General features: G+C 43.5%; 1 protein-coding gene across 1 annotated transcript in view; it reads left to right on the forward strand.

The window, feature by feature from the left end:
- The first annotated feature begins 331 nt into the window (after nt 1–331).
- Nucleotides 332–22,309, forward strand: part of MAP3K2 (mitogen-activated protein kinase kinase kinase 2) — an 88,462-nt gene continuing 66,484 nt past the window's right edge. The window contains exon 1 of the mRNA XM_074966768.1: nt 332–418. The gene's annotated coding sequence lies outside the window, so the exon portion shown is untranslated. The remainder of the gene's footprint in view (nt 419–22,309) is intronic.

The following is a 22,309-nucleotide window of genomic DNA, read 5'->3' on the forward strand; positions in this document are numbered from 1 at the left end:
GCTTTCAGCGGGGACGGTAGTGGCGGTCGCGGGCGCCTCACGTTGAAGGGTCGCCCCCCCTCCCCCTTCTGCCCTCGATCCGCGTGAGGGGTGGCGGGCGCCCTCCCTTTGGCAGCTCGCTCCCCATCTTCGGCCCCCCCCTTCCACTCCGGCCTCTGGCCCGCCCGCCTTCTCCCGGGTGTCTCCTGTTGCGGCCTCGTCTGCCGTCACCCCCGCCGATAGGCCCCCCAGTCCCGCCGCCCCGGGGGGCAGGCGGGCTGCAGGGTCCTGCCCGCGCCCCTCCCGCCTGTGCCCGGAAACCTGGCTGCGCCCCCCTCCCCCCCCCGAGCCTGCACCGGGCAGGGAGCTGTGGGGGGGCTCCCTGGGCTCGGGCACCAACGGCTTCCTTACCCCCACTCGGGGCTCGGCTGGGACCCAGGTAGGTGTGTGGCAGGTGTGGAGGGAGCGGGGGGTGCCGAGGTCCGGAGGGGGCTTGCCTGGGGGAGGGGAGGGCCTGAATGTGTGTATGGGGGGGGGTGCCTGAGCTGCCCAGCTGGGGGGAAGGGAGAGGGAGGGGCCCCTGAGTTGCCGTGGTGAGGGGGAGCCATTTAGCTGTCCGGGGTGGGGGGGAAGAGCCTGAGCTGGTGGGGGAGGGGGACCCTGAGTATGTGTGTGGCGGGGGAAAGTGAGCTGCCGAGGTGGAGTGGGGGGGAGCGGGGGGAGCCACTGAGCTGCTGAATTGCAGTGGTGGGTTTGGGGGGGATGACACCCCAGCAGTCGAGGGGGGTGCAGAAGACAATGAGGGGTAGAGAGTCCGGAGCCATCAGTTTGGGGATGACATGTTGGTGTCAGGTGATCATAGAATCCCAGAATATCAGGGTTGGAAGGGACCTGAGGAGGTCACCTAGTCCAACCCCCTGCTCAAAGCAGGACCAGTCCCCAAGTATGGGGGGGGTCTTGATGGGAGGGGGGGGTCTTGATGAGCTGAGTTCTTCACAGCAAAGCGCTCCTTCCTGAATGCCCGGAAAGTGACCAGTATGCTTATGCTCAAATAAATTTGTTAGTCTCTAAGGTGCCACAAGTACTCCTTTTCTTTTTGTGGATACAGACTAACACGGCTGTTACTCTGAAACGTATCTTGTGGGTTACTACAAACAAACAGTAACAGGGCTACCCCCAGACCAAGTAACAAAGCTGTTTAAACAAAATAGCACAATAAATTAGTTGTTTGTGGCTTTTGTGTGTGTTAATTGGACATAATAGTAGTGTTTACGTTGTAATTATAGAGCCTTGTTGGAATTGGGTGTTTTATAAAAAAAATAAATAAATACATAATATTTAATTATAATGTCACTTAGGCTTTTGACAGTATGCCATCATTGAGATAAGTAGTCTCCTTCCTTTAAGTCTCATTCCTTTAAAGAGTTCTGTGATGGTGGCAGCACTGTAGCCGTTTATGTGGGCTGGCTATCAGCAGGTATTTTTGTCGGAAAAGAGAGAACATTAGGTTCTTTTTTTCCTCTCAGTTGTGAAGTGCATTGCAATACATGTAAGGTATTTCCTTGGCTTCTGCTTTTTCTTGGCAAACAAATTTTTAAAGGTTTGCCACAAGATTTTTGGTTTTAAAGATCAAAGCATGAAAGGTGCTAACCAATTATGGATATTATATTAAAGTTCTATTTGTGGGGAGTGTTGAAGAGGATAAGGGAAGTCTGTCTTGCATCTTTGATAGAAGGGGAGCTTATGGTATACACAAATAGCTCTAAACTGTGAGATTCACTTTAAAACAATGCAGTATTTTGCTGAGTACAAGAGGCCTTCAGAAATTCACTGCTACATATGTGGCAAAGGCTTAGTATTTGCAAGATGAAGGTCTACATGCTTGTCTTGCAAAACATCTTGGATTCTCTTGTGGAGTGGCACTTGTTAGGGAAGGGGGGGAAATAGCAGAAAATTCTGTGATTCATTTATTTTATTGGAGGAAGGAGAAAATGAAGAAGTTGTTAGGAAAGACTCTGGACACTACATTGCAATGATGAAATTTTTAATAGAATGTTTCTGAGACTAAAAAAACTCCCTCATTAACAGCAACATAGTAAGAAATATGGGAAATTGATATTTTCTTTGATATACACTGTTCTTTCTCTCTCTCCACACACACACACACACACACACACACACACACACACACACAGTATTTAAAAATGTGAACATCTTGTAACTAATACTTGGTTTTTTCCCTGGACATTTGTTTCAGTAACAACCACGACATAGGACATATTGAAGCAAACTGGTAATGTCAGTTGTTAGTGTCACTAAATACAGAGTAAAAGGGCCACCAGGTTTTCATAAAGCAGAATGACAAGCTGGTATTTTACAAATCGACTTATATTTGGAGAAAATATGTATATCCTGTTTGTCTTGTGAAATTCTTTGTATCATTTGTTTACATGACATTAATGGAGGGCTATTGTGAAGAAAATATCCACGTTTTTAAATAGTTCGTCTCCAGTTGTTTGAGAGAGTTCTAAATGAAAGTGTGAAAGGAAACTTTGTTTAGAAATAACGACAGTGTTCAAGTATCTAGAAATCTTACAGTGCATAGTGTATAGGGAGGTGACATATACATAGTGGCAAGAATGCTGTTCTCACTGCGGTTGTTAATGTTGTGTTTGTGGAGGAAGTCAGTGTCTTGGAGGAAGCTGAACCTTTTGTGTGATGAGAGGTTTGGGGATGGTTTCTAACAGTGCTGATATTCCTTCAGTAAGAGAGCCATGGTTAGATCTGGTGGGTCTGCCTGGGTTCTCTTGTTTGTGTATCTTAGGAAGCATGTAAAAGTTCCCCGGAGCAGATTTGTGGGAGATGAGTTTGTAGAGTTTCTCTTGGAGTTGTTTGGGGAAGGATTTGATATCCTTAAATTCCTGGGGAAATTGTGGTCTGAAGTCACCTTTAGTTCTTCATAGAAGGTGGTGTTGGAGACTTGTTGGTTGGCCTCATTAATGTAGTCGTCATAGTTGAGGACTACAGTGGTGCCTTCTTTTGTCTGCTGGTTTGATCACTGTCTGGTGGTTAGATTTCAGGGACTGTGTAGCTGTCCTCTCGGAGCTGGAGAGATTTTGGTTGATGTGATGTTTGTTTAGGATTTTTTTTCCTGACGCAATCAATGTAACGGTCAAGAGTGTGATTTCATCTGCTCTGTGGTGGTCAGCTAGATCACTTTTTTCCTTATGATATCCGTGGGGACGTGGTAACTGTGAGTAGAGTGTCATTGTTGTGAAATAATTCTTTGAGGTGGAGTCGGTGGGAAAACTCTTAGTTCTCCACGTTAGCATCATATTTGGTCTGTGGTGGGGCAGAAGTTCAGTCCCTTACCATACGGATAATTCATAACTTTGGTGGACACTAAAAATTATGGATTGCATCAGAGTCATAACTAGGCATTTTAGCACCCAGGGTGAGTAAACATGTTTGCACTCTGTGATGGGATGTATCAGCACTGGTGCAGCAGGGGTTAATCCTTCTTTCTGGGCCAAGGAGGGCACGCCCTCGTGGCTCTGCTGGGTATGCTCCAGCTGGAGAGATGATATAAAAGGCAGCAGAGCAGCTCAGTTAGGGCTGACCGCCGATAAGAAAGGAGGTGAACTACTGACTCCTGGTATAGGACCGCCTGCACTCCAGGAAGCGTAGGCCAGCAAGAGGCAGACGGAACCTGACACACAGGCTCGGGATGCCACAGAGAGGGGAGAGACCAGGGAGATCCGGAGACGGGAAACTGCAAAGAATCTGGTAGGAAGCGACCCAGGGAAAGGTTGCAGGGAAGCGGTTGTAGAACCATAGATGGGCTCGGCGTGTTTCGGTAGGATCCCTGACAAGCTGGTGGCGGTTAGGACCCGGTGGAGAGCGTGGACCTGGGTCCCCCTATCTTGGGTACCTTGGCGTGGTAGAACCTGTTGCGGGCCCAATGTGCCCAAGAGAGCCAGTACAACAGGGGAATGAAGATGAGGACCTTTGAGCCTGGAGACCAAGTCCTGTTGTTGTTACCCTCCTCAGAGTCTAAGCTGCTGGCCAAGTGTCAGGGCCCCGCAAGGTAACTAGATAGGTTGGGCCTGTTGACTACAAGATATGGCTACCAGGACTCAGGAGAGGCGCACAGGTTTATCACGTGAACCTCCTCAAGGCCTGGAAGGATTGGGAAGGCCTGATGATTGCACTATACCTCCTGGAACCCGAGTTGGGGCTGCTGGCCGACAAACCCTCTGAACCAGGGCCAGTGGCAATCATCCAGTAGCTCAACCCCGAATAGCAGGATCAGTTATGACCACTAATGTCAGCCTTCCCGTCCATCTTGCCAGCCTGGTCAGGGAGAACGAATGTGTGAATGTGAACGAATGTGAGAAGCCATCACATCGCCACCATCCCTGGACAGAAAGTGAGAGAGAACCACCGTCCGCTCCCCAAGAAGATACAAGTCCTCCATGATGCCTTTTGGGTTGCATGGGGCTGCAGCCACCTTCCAACGGCTTATGAACCAAATACTGAGCCTCCATAATTTGTATGCTGCTGTGTACATCGACGATATTGTTGACTATAGCGTGGGCTGAAAGGAACATCTCATCAGCGTACTGCAAGCCCTGGGAGTCACAGGCCTCACCGCAAACCTGGGCAAGTGTAATTTAGGCCAGCGGGAGGTGACTTAACTGGGCTACACTGTGGGTAAGGGAAAGCTATGCTCCTTAATAGAAAAGGTGCTGGCCTTATGGGACTACCCCACCCCCACGACAAAGGGACAAGTACGGAAATTCTTAGGGCTGGCTGCGTACTACTACCATCTGTGCTCAACTTCACCACACTTGCCACTCCACTGATGGACTTGACAATAAACTCCCAACTACGGAAAGTCCAGTGGTCAGAGGACTGTGAGGCCATCTTCCAAGCCCTACGAGAGCCAGTGTTGTCCCAGCCTGACTTCCCAAAACCTTTCATCCTCCAAACAGATACTTCGGAGGCAGGACGGGGAGCAGTGTTGTCACAAGAACTAGAGGGGGAGGAGCGCCCAATCCTGTACCTCAGCCGCAAGTTGTTGCCCTGGGAGACCCACTACTCCATGGTAGAACAAGAGGCCCTTGCCGTTAAGTGTGCGGTCGACACCTTAAGGTATTACCTCTTAGAGAACCCCTTTCTTTTGGTAACTGACCACGCACCCCTCCGACGGATCCATAGTATGAAGGAAACCAATGTGTGAATCATGCGGTAGTACCTCTCCCTCCAACCTTATGCCTTCCATGTGCTGCACTGGCCAGGGAAGGCCAAGGCAGATGCAGATGACTTCTCCCGTGAGGGAGGGGAAGAAGGGCAAGGAAGACAGCTCCCAGATACCATCTTAAGGAAGAGGGTGTGTGACTGAGTGCATCAGCCCTGCATGCAGCAGGGATTAATCCTCCTCTCTGGGCCAAGGAGGCCACGCCCCCGTGGCTCTGCTGGCTATGTTCCAGCTGGAGACAGGATATAAAAGGCAGCAGAGCAGCTCAGTTGGGACTGACCGCAGATGAGGAAGGAGGTGCACAACTGACTCCTGTGGTAGGACCGCCTGCACTCCAGGAACAGGAGGCCAGCAAGATGCAGATGGACCCCGACACACAGGCTTGGGATCCCGCAGAGAGGGGAGAGACTGTGGAGACTCGGAGACAGCAAACTGCAGAGAATCGGTTAGAAAGTGACTCAGGGAAATGTTGCAGGGAAGCGGTTGTAGGACCATAGACGGGCTCATCGTGTTTTGGTAGGATCCCCGCCAAGCTGTCCGGTGGAGAGGGCAGGCCCAGGTCCTCCTATCCTGGCCACCACCCACCCCAGGGTGGTGGCCCAGCTCACCACCACTACTGACTCTGGTCGCTAGGCTGCACTGCCCCGATAGCCAGGGCTGTACTACTGACTCAACGGTGGGGCTGTAACGCACCTCTGCCCCGTTTCCAAAGGGCGAGGGAGTGTATCAGCCCCGCTACCATTTTTTTGTCATTTTTGCGCCCCGTTGCTCTGTGCCCTGGGCGGCTGCCCTGCTTGCCCCACCCTGGTTATGTCCCTGTGCTTTCTCGTCCTTCTCCCTCACTCTGGTTTTGAGAGCAAGAGGGGTCCGATTTGTGTTTTAGTTCACTCTGTTAGTTCTTGAATCCTTAACTGGAGACTTAAAAAATGGGGACGGTGGTCAAAGAGGGTGGATCCATATGAGTGAGTTGTTGTTCTTCCCATAGTTACCCTGTGAATCCCTCTTCTTAGAAGATTAACCAGCATTAGTGACCCTCCATAGCTGCTGCTTACTAGAGGTTTCTGGGAGCATATTTTTCTCAGAATGGGGATCCCTATGGACAATTTTCAAAGAAGAGTTTGTGTTTTCTAACACACAAGAAGACTAATCTCTCCATGCCGTTTTGTGGTCTTGAATCAAAGTGGTTTGAGTGGAAAGATATGGTACTAACAAACACAAAACTAGGGCTTCACATAGCTTTCCTTTGCAGCTCGTTTTCATTACTACCCACAGAGTTCTATACAGCATCACTGACAGTATCCAGAATGTCCCAAGTTTCATTGTGCTGCTGCTTGGGAAAGTTCTGAGCAGCAGCTGGGGCAGTGGAGCTGCTTTTTGCAAACCCAGCATGACACCACTGCATCACGTTTGTATTCAGAACACTCTTCACAACTGTAATGGCTAGGAATAGTTTAAAATTAAACAGCAGACTGGAAGACACCATGCATACCTACCTACCGAATTAAAGCAAGCTTATTTTGATCCTGTATCTTTAATAGGTTTCAGAGTAACAGCTGTGTTAGTCTGTATTCGCAAAAAGAAAAGGAGGACTTGTGGCACCTTAGAGACTAACCAATTTATTTGAGCATGAGCTTTCGTGAGCTACAGCTCAAGTGAGCTCCCAGTTGTCTACACTGTTGCTTCACAGCGCTTAAACTTGCTGCGCTCAGGGGGGTGTTTTTTCACACCGCTAAGCGAAAAAGTTGCAGCGCTGTAAATTGCCAGTGTAGACAAGCCCTGAGTTTCTGTAGGGAATGGGAGGTGAGAGGTCTGGGATGGGAAGTGTTTGTAACAGGATATGTTTGAAAACAATTTAACTATTACCTACTACCACTTGTAGTAGGAAAATTATTTTTTCCCTGGACCCTTGGAAGACCGTTAATAAAAGAACCACTGTGTGTATAGATTCTAATTTTAATACTATTACTTGCACTTAAATAGAACTTTTCATCAGTAGATGTCAGAGGTTTTGACAGAAGTTTCAAGCATTGTTCCCCTTTTACAGATGGAGTAACTGAGGTGGAGTTTCAGAGCAAAACTTTTAATGTGCTGTCAGTAATTTTGGATGCCTAACTGGGGACACTTTTATGCCTGATTTCCAGAGGCACTGCACTGAACGCCAGCATCTTCCAAAAGTGCCATTTATGGGTGATCGCCTCCAAATCAGTGTCCACTTTGATTAAAATTGAGTAATCAGAAGGTCATGAGCAAATAATGGGAGAGCTAGGCACAGCACCAAGGCTATTCCCGTCCCTGTGCTCAGGCCACTGGGCCATTGCTGCTCCTAGTCAGAGGTCAGGTTCAAGGTGGAATTGTGATGTGGGGTGAAAGGCTGGGACCAACCCCGCCATGGCCAGGCAGCTGCCACCTGTCCCACGCCAGGCGGGGTCTGCTGAGAAGGGGGCGAGCCCTTCAGCTGGTAACACCCCGATGTATCCGATGAAGTGAGCTGTAGCTCACAAAAGCTTATGCTCAAATAAATTTGTTAGTCTCTAAGGTGCCACAGGTCCTCCTTTTCTTTATGCTAAGCAGTCTGTTCCACCTTGTATTTAGCAGTGACACTCTGAGTCAATGTCTGCACAGCAAAGAAAATCCCTGACTGGCCCATGCCAGCTGACTCCGGCTCACAGGGCTTGGTCTGGGGGGCTGTTTCAGTGCTGTGTAGACTTCCAGGCTCAGGCTGAAGCCCTGGCTGTAGGACCCGCACAGGGTCTACGCAGCAGTGAAACAGCCCTGAGCCCTGTGAGCTTGAGTTGGCTGGCACAGGTGAGCCACGGGTTTTTCTTTGCCATGTAGACATACCTGAGTTAATTTTCCAGGCTTGAAGAAGAGCTCTGTGTAAGCTCGAAAGCTTCTCTCTCTCTCCAACAGAAGTTGGTCCAATAAAGATATCACAGTAGAACCTCAGAGTTATGAGCACCTCAGCAATAGAGGTTGTTCATAACTCGGAAATGTTTGTAACTTTGAACAAAATGTATGGTTCTTTCAAAAGTTTACAACTGAACATTGACTTAATACAGCTTTGAAACTTTACTATGCAGAAGAAAAATACTGCTTTTAACCATCTTAATTTAAATAAAACGAGCACAGAAACAGTTTCTTTACCTTGTCAAATCTTTTTTTAAACTTTCCCTTGATTTTTGTAGTAGTTTACATTTAACACTGTACTGTACTGTATTATTATTTTTTGTCTCTGCTGCTGTCTGTGTACTTCTGGTTCCAAATGAGGTGTGTGTTTGACCTGTGAGTTCGTAACTCTGGTGTTCGTCATAATTCTGAGATGCTAATGTACCTCATCCATCTTTTCCCTCTAATATCCTTGGACTGACATGGCTACAACAACACTGCTTACATGTAAATGTGCATATTTTGGAGACAACTGAGGTTTGAGAGAACTTCCTCAATTCTTAAAATTTGTCACCATATAATGTTGCAATAATGCTGTTTTCGTTTAAGATATTTTAATGGTCTTGTGGAGTAAAAAAACCTTGCATAAACACACATTGAATTTATATATACACAGTTTAATATAATATTTGTACGAATATGTAGATGTGTAGTTAAAGTAAAAATGTGAGGTAAATAGACTTTATAATTTGGTTATAATTCCATCTCTGCTTCTTTCATGTGGTCCCTAGGAAAGTTATTCGGAGTCTAGAGCTTTGAATCTTTAAAAATGACTGTAGCTAGATACAGAAGCATGCTTTGTTTTATTGTAAACATAAAGTTTTTGCTTTAGAGGGCTAGAAAATCAGTCACTCTGTAAATTTCCTTCACGCATGTTGCCAGTACTGTTCTTGGGTTTTTCTTCTGTTAACCTTTCCTCAGCTACTGTTTATAAATAATTGGTTCAAGTCAGATGTGGTATGAAAATTTTGTAGTATTGATACATACGCTTGGAGAAACCCTCTTGAGGGAGGTTCCATGTATTTAGTAGTTTCAAGTGGTATTTGTTAACCATCTTCATCTGTGTTACATTTTATGTAAATTTGACTACAGGCTGACTTTTTTATAAATTATAGGATTACATTTTAAGTTACGAATTAAGTGTAACAGTGTGTTTTGATGGGACTTGTTTACAGACCCGATATGTCAAAACTACTGAACATCCTCTGGACTCAAAATGGTAATATTTGTGATATCACATTTCAACACAGTATCATGAAGGTGAAGATTATTGTTTGTAAAGTGTAATATATGTCGGAAGGCAGATTACTGGGCTAGATGGACCTTTGATCTGACCCAGTATAGCTGTTCTTATGTTCTTAAATTGAAAGTATAATAAAATGTGAACAGAGTAACTTTTTTCGAACTTCTCCCACACAAAAAAACCCAAAACCACCACCACAAGAGATTATTTTATGGAGGGCAAATAAAAGGGGTATATTTAGTGTGTGTGTGTGTTAAATAGACTATATTTATATTATGTTAAATAGACTATATTTAACACTCAGTGCTAGATATCTTAAATTTGGGAAAATTGGGCAAAAGCCATTGGACTTTATTATAGCAATGGTGAATAAAAACATAAGATCGGCCATACTGGGTCAGACCAAAGGTCCATCTAGCCCAGTATCCTGTCTTCCGACAGTGGCCAATGCCAGGTGCCCCAGAGGGAGTGAACAGAACAGGTAATCATCAAGTGATCCACCGCCTGTCGCCCATTCCCAACTTCTGGCAAACAAAGGCTAAAGACCCCATCCTGCCTAATAGCTATTGATCGACCTATCTTCCACGAACTTATCTAGTTCTTTTTTTTTTTTTTTGAACCTTGTTATGTATAGTCTTGGCCTTCACATAGGATTGCCAACTTTCTAATCGCACAAAACCGAACGCCCTTGCCCTACGCCTTCTCCGAGACTGCACCCCGCTCACTCCATCCTCTGTAGCTCCCTCATTCGCTCATTTGCACTGGGCTGGGGAGGGTCACAAAATCCTCTGGCAAGGAGTTCCACAGGTTGACTGTGCATTGTGTAGAAAAAATACTTCCATTTGTTTGTTTTAAACCTGCTGCCTATTAATTCCATTTGGTGGCCCCTAGGTCTTGTGTTATGAGAAGGAGTAAATAACACTTCCTTATTTACTTTCTCCACACCAGTCATGATTTTATAAACCTCTAGCTTATCCCCTCTTAGTCGTCTCTTTTCAAAGCTGAAAAGTCCCAGTCTTATTAATCTTTTCTCATATGGCAGCCGTTCCATACCCCTAATAATTTTTGTTGCCCTTTTCTGAACCTTTTCCAATTCCGATGTATCTTTTTTGAGGTTTGGCGATCCACATCTTGAATACTCCATGCAGATGTGGAGTACCATGGAATTATATAGAGGCAATATGATATTTGCGCTCTTATTATCTATCCCTTTCTTAACGATGCCCAACATTCTGTTAATTTTTTTGACTGCCGCTGCACATTGAGTGGATGTTTTCAGAGAACTATCCACAATGACTCCAAGATCTCCTTCAGTGGTAACAGCCAGTTTAGACCCCATCATTTTATATGTATAGTTGGGATTACGTTTTCCAATGTGCATTACTTTACATTTATCAACATTGGGCAACAATACGGCAGATGAAATTCAATCACCCAGTTTTGAGAGATCCTTCTGTAGCTCTTCACAGTCTGCTTGGGACTTAACTATCTTGAGTAGTTTTGTAACATCTGCAAATTTTGCCACCTCCCTGTTTACCCCTTTTTCCAGATCATTCATGAATATGTTGAAAAGGACTGGGCCCAGAACAGACCCCAGGGGGACAACACTATTTGCTTCTCTCCATTCTGAAAACTGACCATTTATTCCTACCCTTTGTTTTCTTTTAACCAGTTACCAATCCATGAGAGGATCTTCCCTCTTTATCCCATGACAGCTTACTTTGCTTAAGAGCCTTCGGTGGGGGACCTTGCCAAAGGCTTTCTGAAAATCTAAGTACACTATATCCACTTGGTCCCCTTTGTTCACATGCTTGTTGACCCTCTCAAAGAATTCTAGTAGATTGGTGAGGCATGATTTCCCATTACAAAAAGCATGTTGACTATTCTCCAACAAACTGTGTTCATCTATGTATCTGACAATTTTACTTTTTACTATAGTTTCAGCAAGTTTGCCCAGTACTGAAGTCAGGCTTACCAGCCTGTAATTGTCAGGATCACCTCTAGAGCCCTTTTAAAAAAATTGGCATCACATTAGTTATCCTCCAGTCATTTGGTACAGAAGCTGATTTAAATGATAGGTTACAAACTACAGTTAGTAGTCCTGTAGTTTCACATTTGAGTTCCTTCAGAACTCTTGGGTGAATGCCATCTGGTCCTGGTGACTTATTACTGTTTAGTTTGAGTTTGTTCCAAAACTTCCTCTGACACCTCAATCTGCGACATTTCCTCAGATTTGTCACCTAAAAAGAATGGCTCAGTTTTGGGAATCTCCTTCACGCCCTCAGCCGTGAAGACCGAAGCAAAGAATTCATTTAGTTTCTCAGCAATGGCCTTATCATCCTTGAGTGCTCCTTTAGCATCTCAATCGTCCAGTGGCCCTACTGGTTGTTTAGCAGGCTTCCTGCTTCTGATGTACTTAAATTTTTTTTGGGGGGGGGGGCTATTTCTTTTTGGCTAGCTGGTCTTCAAATTCTCTTTTGGACTCCCTAATTACATTTTTACACTTCATTTGCCAGAATTTATGCTCCTTTCTATTTTCCTCACTAGTATTTAACTTTCACTTTTAAAGAGTGCCTTTTTGTCTATAATTCTAGTTGCAAAACAGTTTGTTATAAATTTGTCATCAACTAGTCATTGTAATCACCTTTGAGGCTTAAATTTTCCATGCTTCATCTGTGCCCTAAGGTGAACATTTTTCTTTTTCTTTTTTTAATTCTGAGGATAAAATGGTTCAGCAACTTCTGAGAGGAAAGAAAAACCTTTAACGTTCTTTTTCTGAGTATGATTATAGTAAAAATGGTGATGATTTGACTGTTATAGCTCGCCTTTGAAGAGTAGTTCATCACCTTATTCCAGAGGAAATTGGTTTCGATTTGATAGTTGTGATCATTGACATTTATTTTAACTTGAACTGCTGTGAGTTAAAGAAAGATCTGGCCGTATTGGAAAGAGTCCAGAGAAGAGCAACAAAAATGATGTAAGGAGAGGTTTAAAAAAACTATTTAGTCTTCAGGAAAGAAGACAGACGGGACCTGATAAGTCTTAAAGGGCTGTTACGAAGAGGACAACGATCGGTTGGTCCCCATGTCCACTGAAGATAAGACAAGAGCTAATGGGCTTAATCTGCAGCAAGAGAGATTTAGGTTAGATATTAGAAATAACTTTATAACTACGAGAATATTTAAGCTCTGGAATATGTTACCAGGGGAGGTTGTGGAATCCCCATCATTTGGGTTTTTTAAGAATAGGTTAGACAAACGCCTGTCAGGGATGGTCTACTTGGGCCTGCCACGGTGCAGGGGGCTGGACTAGGGGCACAGCTTTGCCACTATAAATTCCCGAATTAGCCACTCTAAGCCGATGGGAGAGAGCTTTCCTGCCTGCTTAATTACCCCAGCCTCTGCGAGGAGCAGTAGAGCTGTCCACACTGGCACTTATGTCGGTGTAATTTATGTCACTTGGGGGTGATTCATTTATGTCAGTTGGGGGGGTGGCATAAATTGTGCCGACATAAGCTGTAGTGTAGCCATAGCCTAGGTGACTACTTGAGTTTCTGTCCAGCCCTATATTTCTGATTTTAAATTCAACTTATGAATAAAGACATTACAGATGTTTCAGGAATCTATGGTGGGATTTTCAAAAGCATTTAGCGTTGGACTAACTCTGGTCTCTGAAGTCAATCGTAAAACTTCCATTGACTTCAATGGTTAGAACAATAGGGAGTGCTTTTGAAAATCCCACTGCCTGATGATCGGTTGTCTATTGCTGTTCTTCTCACTAAAATAACCCGCATAGCCTAGGGCATAGTATCTCAACCTTTTTGATTATCGGGGATTAGCTTGCTGCCTTCCTAAACTGTGTCAGGGAGATCTCGGGTACTGGTGCCGGTCCATGGGCTGGTCATTGAGAAGCACTGGCTTTAGGGCTTGAGAGTCCAGAGGACTTGAATTCTGTTCACTTCTTCCACTAATTGGCCTTAATACTTTTTGCTTATTGTGAACTTACTTTAGTGAGGCCTAACACCTCACTTAAGTAAATATTCTTATATCTTTTTATTTTGCTATTTGCCCAAGAACCCTCCCCTGAATCTCCTTATACATCTTGTTTTTTGAAGTCAGCTTGCAAACTGGAAGTAGATCTCTGGGGCAAGAATGCTCTTGTTATGACTTGTGCAGGACCAAGCAGGTTGTCTCAACTATGAAATATTACCCCTTTTCACAGTTGGGGAAACTGAAACATCATGGTTTAAGTGACTTGCTGCCTGGAACGGAACCTAGATCTTTGGCCTGTGAGAGTACGTCTTCACTGTGCAGTTAACTTGGGCTCTTAATCAGGTGTCGCTTCTAACCTCCCTCCTGTCTACACACACAACTCTGTCTCCTGAGTTTGATGGTGCTTTAAAGTATTCTTTCTTATCTTTGTAAAGTCCCCCTAGACCTCAAGATGAACAAGTGTTATATAAGTGCAGTAAAGATAGAAAATGCAAAACACACACATACACGAGTTGAGCGCTGAAGTCACAAAATGACAAAATTAAGATGGCATATACACCCTTAACTCATCTCTTGTGCATATTAGTTGGAAGTCTCTTATTGCATGTTCACATTTGTCAAATATTGTATGCTTATAAAATAGGTGTACTTGCCAAGAGATTAAGTTGTTTAGTTCCTGGTGTCAGCTGAGTGTGAAATCATTTTATGTATGCTAATGTCCAGTTACATGGGGATCTGTTTCTCTCCTTGTCACTGCCTTGCTTCCGGCAGACCTTGGTTTTTATGTCTCTTTTGTCGCTTGTTTCTTTCCCAGTACCCCCTTCATAGTTTGCATCTCTGTCGAGTATGCACAGCAGCAAAGGACACCAAAGAAATGCTCCCCTGCTAAGTACAATAACAATAGTTAGATAGCCCCTATGGTTTGAATAATGACGTTCAAATCTGTTTTGAACTGCTGATGCTTATGAAGGGACCACTTCTTTGCAGGAGCACAGGTGCAATAGGAGTTGGATCCCCTCACTTGGATGAGTTAACAAATGGATGATGTGGGAAAACACAGTTCCTACTATTCCACAACCCTTTCCAAACAGACCCTATCCCTGGGACTTCTAAACTTGGGTCTAGTTTACACTAGTAAAGGTGTGCTGATATAGGTGTACTGACAAACCCTCCCAGTATAGAAACAGGTTCTCTTGAGGAAAAATGTGCTTTTGCTGGTATAGCTTATAACAGTTTCCCAAACAAGCTATAGTGGCAAAACACTTGTTTCACTATAGTTGGTGCCTAAAATAGTGCTTTTGCAATTATAAAACATCATTAAAATCACACTCTGAACTGACACTATATCAACAAAAGTTTCTAGGGTAGACCTGGCCTTAGTGGAAGGGATAGGGAGTCAGACAATTGTCCTTATGGGGCAGATTGAGGGCACTACCGATAGAGAATCGTGTCCAAGAACAAAACAAATACCAACGGTGGTCATTAAGGAAAGCATGGGAGGGGGTTTGTCATCTTGGATACAAATGATAAGTTAACTCAGTGTAGACGGTGATTAAGCTAAAACTATTGGACGGGCTGCTGGTGCAGAAAGAATTTAAGAAAGGTTAAACCATCTAAATTCTGACAGTTTTCAGCACTATGGAGACAAATCTATGCAAATGGGAACCAGAATTTCACCTTGGAATGAAGATTTTACATTACAGCAGAGCAGCTGGAGACTAGCAAACACTCCGATAATGAATATAAAATTAGAACATCTGACTCTGCTGACAACCACAGTAACAAAGGAAATTAAAATGTTGACATCCCTACCAACTTCTTCAGGGAACTAAAGAAAGCAGCAGACGTGTTTTATCGCAGAGTGGTGGGGAATTCATACCCTACACATTTTTGAAAAGCAGGTTCTGACTGCTTGAATATGGTTGATTTTAAAAAGTCACTCTGTATCCATTGCTCAGTTACTGACAGATTAATGTCACTGTGTCGTAATTGTTATGTTGCAGTAGTGGTAGAGTTCTTTATTTTGTAAAAATCTAATTGAAATGGCAAAAACCAAAACATAGAATAAACGGATCACTATTTGAATTTTTCATGGTTCAGTGAAAAATGAATCGATACAGAGAATAAGAATTTAAAAATCATAGAATATCAGGGTTGGAAGAGACCTCAGGAAGTCATCTAGTCCAACCCCCTGCTCAAAGCAGGACCAATCCCAACTAAATCATCACAGCCAGGGCTTTGTTAAGCCTCACCTTAAAAACTTCCAGTGTTTCACCACCCTCCTAGTGAAAAAGTTTTTCCTAATATCCAACCTAAACCTCCCCCACTGCAACTTGAGACCATTACTCCTTGTTCTGTCATCTGCTACCACTGAGAACAGTCTACATCCATCCTCTTCAGAACCCCTTTTCAAGTAGTTGAAAGCAGTGATCAAATCCCCCCTCATTCTTCTCTTCTGCAGACTAAACAATCCCAGTTCCCTCAGCCTCTCCTCATAAGTCATGTGTTCCAGTCCCCTAATCATTTTTGTTGCCCTCCACTGGACATTTTCCAGTTTTTCCACATCCTTCTTGTAGTGTGGGGCCCAAAACTGGACACAGTACTCCAGATGAAGCCTCACCAGTGTCGAATAGAGGGGAACGATCACGTCCCTTGATCTGCTGTTAATGCCCCTACTTATACATCCCAAAATGCCATTGGCCTTCTTGGCAACAACGGCACACTGTTGACTCATATCCAGCTTCTCATCTACTATAACCCCTAGGTCCTTTTCTGCAGAACTGCTGCCTAGCCATTCGGTCCCTAGTCTGTAGCGGTGCATGGGATTCTTCTGTCCTCTGCACTTGTCCTTGTTGAACCTCATCAGATTTCTTTTGGCCCAATCCTCCAATTTATCTAGGGCCCTCTGTATCCTATCCCTACCCTCCAGCGTATCTACCTCTCCTTAGTTTAGTGTCCTCTGCAATCCACACCATCCTCCAGATCATTAAGGAAGATATTGAACAAAACCAGCCCAAGGATCGACCCTTTGGGCACTCCGCTTGATACCGGCTGCCAACTAGACATGGAGCCATTGATCACTACCCGTTGAGCCCGACAATCTAGTCAGCTTTCTATCCACCTTATAGTCCATTCGTCCAGCCCATGCTTCTTTAACTTGCTGGCAAGAATACTGTGGGAGACCATGTCAAAAGCTTTGCTAAAGTCAAGGAACAACACGTCCACTGCTTTCCCCTCATCCACAGAACCAGTTATCTCATCATCGAAGGCAATTAGATTAGTCAGGCATGACTTGCTCTTGATGAATTCATGAATCCATCCATCATCCCTTTATGTATTTTTTTTCACTGCAGCATCTCACTTTTCTTTGTACCACTTTTGCAAGAAATCTAAAATGCTCTGGGACCCTGTCCTTTGGCCACATTATTCCTCGTACTGAGTCCTAGAATCATAAATGTATTGGGAGTATAGGACAGTAAAGTATTTTATTAGTTTTTAGCCAGAACAGCAAGCTAATGTCAGCTACATTAAGGCGAAATAACTTCCAAATACATAGAAATTGTGACAGTCATTCATACATGCTGATCTGTTGATATAACTGATATAAAAGCAAATGTGGGCCCTTAAGATTTTGCATTCGAATGTAAGTTTGAAGTTGGGGTATGTATTGCTTTCCCAACACATACCTTAAAGCCTTATGGAGCATTGGAGTGTTGGTGACTGTTTTGTAAGCAATGTGAAGGTGGAAAGGAATGCACAAGTCTTTTCCCATAACTTCTTCTTTCCACGCTTTTGAGGGGTTGGGTGCACTATCCCTAAGTTTATTTTATTTGCTAATATATAAATACTACATTTAAAAAAAAAAAGCAGCATTGAATAATTAAGTAATTTGTAACCAGGTGTAGAATATTTCAGCTTTTATCCTGGTTAAAGTCTAGCCCAATCTGTTGTGCAGTAGTGGTGGATGTATGTTGGCCTGCATAAAATGGGTTCGTGGTCTTGGCCCACTTCCTAGTGGGCTGATGTTCAGTTCACAAACCATTTCCACATTTGGCATCCTAGTTAATATTTTTTTGAGGTGAAGGTTTGAACTCTATGAACTACCCTGTCTCCCTTACGAGAACTCCCTTCACATCAGGGTTAAGGCTGTTTTATTCACTGCTGTGGCCTGTGTTGTAACTGTTCTGTGAATAAAAGTCTTGAGACTCCAAAACTGTCAGTTTGGCACCATTCATGAGCACCAAATAAAACTTTCAAATGAGAAATTAAATTTAAATCCCAATTTGCAAATGTTTAAAATATATGTATTGCAGAGTTTTAATCCATTACATGCTGCTTCACTTGGTTTTATAACTCTGTAAAAATGGATGCATCACACAATTGCTGATGCAACTCTAAACAAAGTATGGATTGAAAATGACACTGATCCAGGATTTCCTTGAAGTAGTGGACCAGTGCCAAAATAATACTTCTGGGCCAAGAGACTAGTGACCATTCCAGAGATCTCAGGAACCACAAGAACTAGAAAAACTAATACTGTGCATCATTGGAAATTTGAGAAGCCAGTGTTCTGATTGTATATCACATTTCTTTCTTGACTCTAAGCTTCCACTCTAGTAGACTCCATAAGTTAGAACTAGAACACTATTGTATGCCTTCTAAAAGCATACTACAGTGTGAATTTCTAACTTCAGGGCTTTATGAGTATATTGGCTGCTAAAATCATGTTGGAATAGTGAATCAGTGTGAGGAATCGGAACAGTAGCCAGAATGGTTACATTTTACTAGAATTGACAAAAATGAATAGGGATTTAAACATTCTTGCTTCAGAGCATCAGATAATCCCTTAACTGCATAGTTATAGAACAACTTCCCATAGGTTTCTTCCTAATCCTATCTGGTGTTCTTGTATTTTATCAATTGAAGAAAAAAAAAAGTGATCTAAAACAATACCAGAAAGTGTTTTATACATGTCTCTAAATACCAAAACAAGGATCCTGTCCCTAGGACTTTCGATGATGGAGTGTGGGAAATGTGTGAAAGAAGCAAAGTGAGGATATGTTGTCTTCCTACTTGTATTTGGTTCTTGGTTCTCCGACGAAGTAAACTTTTACTGCTTTTAACTTCTCTTAGCACTGCAGATCCAATATAGCTGAGAGAGATGGATTCTTCTTCTGGTTCACACTGACAGAAAGTTACATTTACAAAGTCAAATCCTGCTTTATTAAACCGATCTAAGCCATGTAACTAAGGGCAGAATTTGACTTGCAGATTGTTTCTTCTGATGATGTATACAGTAAGAAAAGCAAAACAAAACTTGTCTTTCAGATCACAGGATAAGTTTGCAGCATTAACAGTTTGGAAAATGAAAGCAATTTGGTATTGAATCATTGGGGAAACAACTTGGAACTGGTGTAATTTTTAAAGTATAATCACGTGTTAATATTTGAGTGTCATCTAACTGAAAGATAACCGTTGGCCTCCTTTATTTTTTAAATCTTATGTTACAAGTATCCCCTAAAGATTACTAGTATTGAAAGATTAGTTAAACGTTTTTCTTTTTCAACTTGACTTTTCACATTGGAGAACACTTCACAGACATGCAGTTCAACTACTTTTCAGTAGTCAGTCTTCCCTGTTTATGTGGATTTTTCAGACAGCAATAGGGAGACAAAAGTGTTTTTAAAAAAAATAGGAAAACGTGTTTGTAAAATAATAAATTGGCAGGAAGACTTGCAGAGAGAGAGAGTCCTTAAAACTACTTTAATTAAAAATGTAAACATTTCAAGTTGATAGCCCCTCTAAATTACCTTTAAAATATTTTTGCTGTTGAATGTTTACGAAGCAGAACTTTGTTAGCTTTGTAAAATTTAAAAGAAAGTTGATATACATATATCTTCTGTGCTTCTTTCCCTGCAGAAACTGAGAAACATTTTGTCCCATGCTTTTTGCTACTGTCCCAAGCACTTCCTGTTTCCACATTCAAAGGAAGTCACTACTACCCTGTTAGGTGTGCAAAATGTGAGGCATGTGTTTTCTTGAGTGAGCAAACTATAAGGGAGATGAGAAGATAACTTTCCTTTAAGTTTTTTTTAAACTGAATCTGTTGAATTTTTGCATATACTGTGCAAGAATAAAAATAATGAAGACATATTGCTTGGGTGCTCTCGGGGAGGGGGTGGCCTGGGACTGCCCCAGCTGCGGCCGGTGTGGCTGGCCTGGGGGCTGCCCAAGCTGCTCAGGTGGCCCGGAGATCAGTTGCAACAGCTGCTGCAAAAGTCACAGAGGTCCCGGAAAGTCACGGAATCCATGACTTCCTACAGGCTTATTTCAAGACATCCTTCTGCGCCTCTGCCAGTACCTATTAAACAGCATAAGAAGGAGGATGAATTAGATTCATAGACTTTAAGGCCAGAAGGGACCATCATGATCGTCTAGTCTGTCCTCCTGAACATTTCATGCCAGAGAACCTCACTCTTCCACTCCTGTAATAGACCGATAACCTCTGGCTGAGTTACTGAAGTTCTCAAATCATGAGTTACTGAAAGACAAAAAAGAAACTGGTCCTGAACCACCAGATCAGTGTCCATCAGTCTCTTCTAAATATCCACAATCATCTCTTGATGGAGCTTCATTATCCCTGATACCAGCACCTAACTGTTTCAGAGCCTTCAAAACTTGCTCTCTTGGATTGCTGACGCCTTAGAAATTGAGACTTCAGTAATCAAAGAAAAGGTGCACAAATTATTTGATATCTTGCACTTCTGGGCAGGATAGTAATGACTGTTAAGAAGGGCATTTTGGAGCCAGCAAAAGCTCTGGCAAACGCCATCTACCTTGCCCCAACTGCAAAAAGAGTGGAAAAAATGTTATCTAGTGTTCCAGAGGGACTTCAGACTGTTTTATACCTAACTGCCCCTGGAATCTCTGTAGTCTAAGGGAAAGCTAGACAACCTGACCTTCCAAGAGCCATTCCACAAGATCTGAAAAAGCTAAATTTCTCCAGATAGTGGGAAGGGGGCGAGGGGAAAGGCTTACTTCTCTGCTGCTCTCCAATTATGAACAGCAAAATACCAAGTTATAGTCACGAAGTATGATTTCTTTACATGGGGCAAGGGGTCCCCCTTTTTTTCAACAAACTTCCTCAAGAAACCAGGGAGGAATTAAAGCCATAATCTCTGAACATCAACTGTTATCTTAAAAATCTCTACATTGACACCATATCTTGGTCCATGGCTGTGGCAGTTACAATCAGGAAGGCTTTGTGGCACCAACCATCCAGTGTACCAAAAGTAGTACAGAATACCGTAGAGGACTTGCTCTTGAGCGCACAGACCTATTCAGCAACTGAACTGATGAGGCTTTGCATTCAATATAGGACTCCAGAGCCACTCTGATATCACTAGGTAACAATACCCTGGTCTTGAGATGGAAACGCTTCAGACTCCAGTCTCAGAGTAGACTATTTTCAACAATTTCGGTCCCTGCATCCTACCCACCAGCTTCCCCATCATTCTTCCGGGAAGTGTCTCACAAAAATCAACTGAAAAGTGGCTGCCCTGCTTTGCCATCTCTGGAAGTCAGGCAAAAAGGTTTCTACTTGTGATATTTTCTTACTCCAAAAAGAGATGGGGTGTTTCTCCTATCCTTGATCTGAAAGGACTGAAGAATTATACACACAGTCTCAGATATGTTCTGTTTGTACAGCACCTACCACAGTGGAGTCCTGGTCCATGACTGCGGCTCCTAGGCACTACGATAATACAAAGGATAAATAATAATGCTAGCCTCCACCATCCCTTCTTTATAGGCATGAGACAAGACTGGTTAGTGGCTCTAGACCTCAAGGATGCATACTTCCATATTGTGACCCATCAAGCCCACAGGAAGCATCTGCATTTTGTAGTAGGGTCCAATCATTATCAGTACAAGATACTGCCATTCGTGCTCTCTGTGGCTCCAAGAGTCTTCACACAATGCCTAGCCTTGGTGGCCACACACGTAGAGGCAAGTAATTAATGTCTGTCTATATCTAGATAATTGGCTGATCAGACAGGCCTCATGAGACCATCTGCAACCTGTTCAGGGAGTTGAGCCTGATAGTGAGCTAGAGAAAGTTATTGCTCAACCATTCGCAGAGGATAGAGGTCATAGGAGCTATAATTGACTTCAAATTAGCAAAGGCATACCTTCCAGAGGAGAGATTTCAGTTACAGAGCCAGATAATCGTCTCTAGCTTCGAGATAAATCCATCACATTGAGACTCTATCTCAAACAGGTCATATGCAGGCTTGCATTTACTAGCTAGACTTCACCTACACCCATTACAGGGCTAGCTGAGGTCCGTGTATTGCCCTGAGACACCTCATATGGACATGCATATTATAGTCCCAGCTCGTATCCTTTCATCGCAAAACTAGTGGATGTACTCCCTGAATGTTTGGATAAGGGTACTCTTCCTCCACCCCTGCACCTCTAAAGACACTGATCACAGATGCATACGGAACAGGTTGGAGTGCTCACCTTTACCATTTCCAAACATAGAGAATGTGGTCCCAGAAAGAGATGAGACTCCATTTCAGTAAGGTAATCGGAAATGCTTTGCAGGCTAAACGAATTCCAGCATACACATCCTCACAGACAACACATCCCCAGTGTAGTTAGTGTATGACGGGGGCAGGGGGAGAGCAAGAGAGGTGAATGTTTGTCGCCGATGTTCCAAAAGACAATCAAATTATGGATGTGGTATCAACTTATGGGATAACCTGAATTGCTCTTCATCTCCCAGGAGCCCATAATAACTTGACAGATTTTGTCAGCAGACAATCTGTCATCAATCATGAATGGTCTTTCATTCTATGTTTTTTTTTTCCATATCACCCTGGGTAT

Source organism: Natator depressus, chromosome 11, assembly GCF_965152275.1.
Source record: "Natator depressus isolate rNatDep1 chromosome 11, rNatDep2.hap1, whole genome shotgun sequence".
NCBI lineage: Eukaryota > Metazoa > Chordata > Testudines > Cheloniidae > Natator > Natator depressus.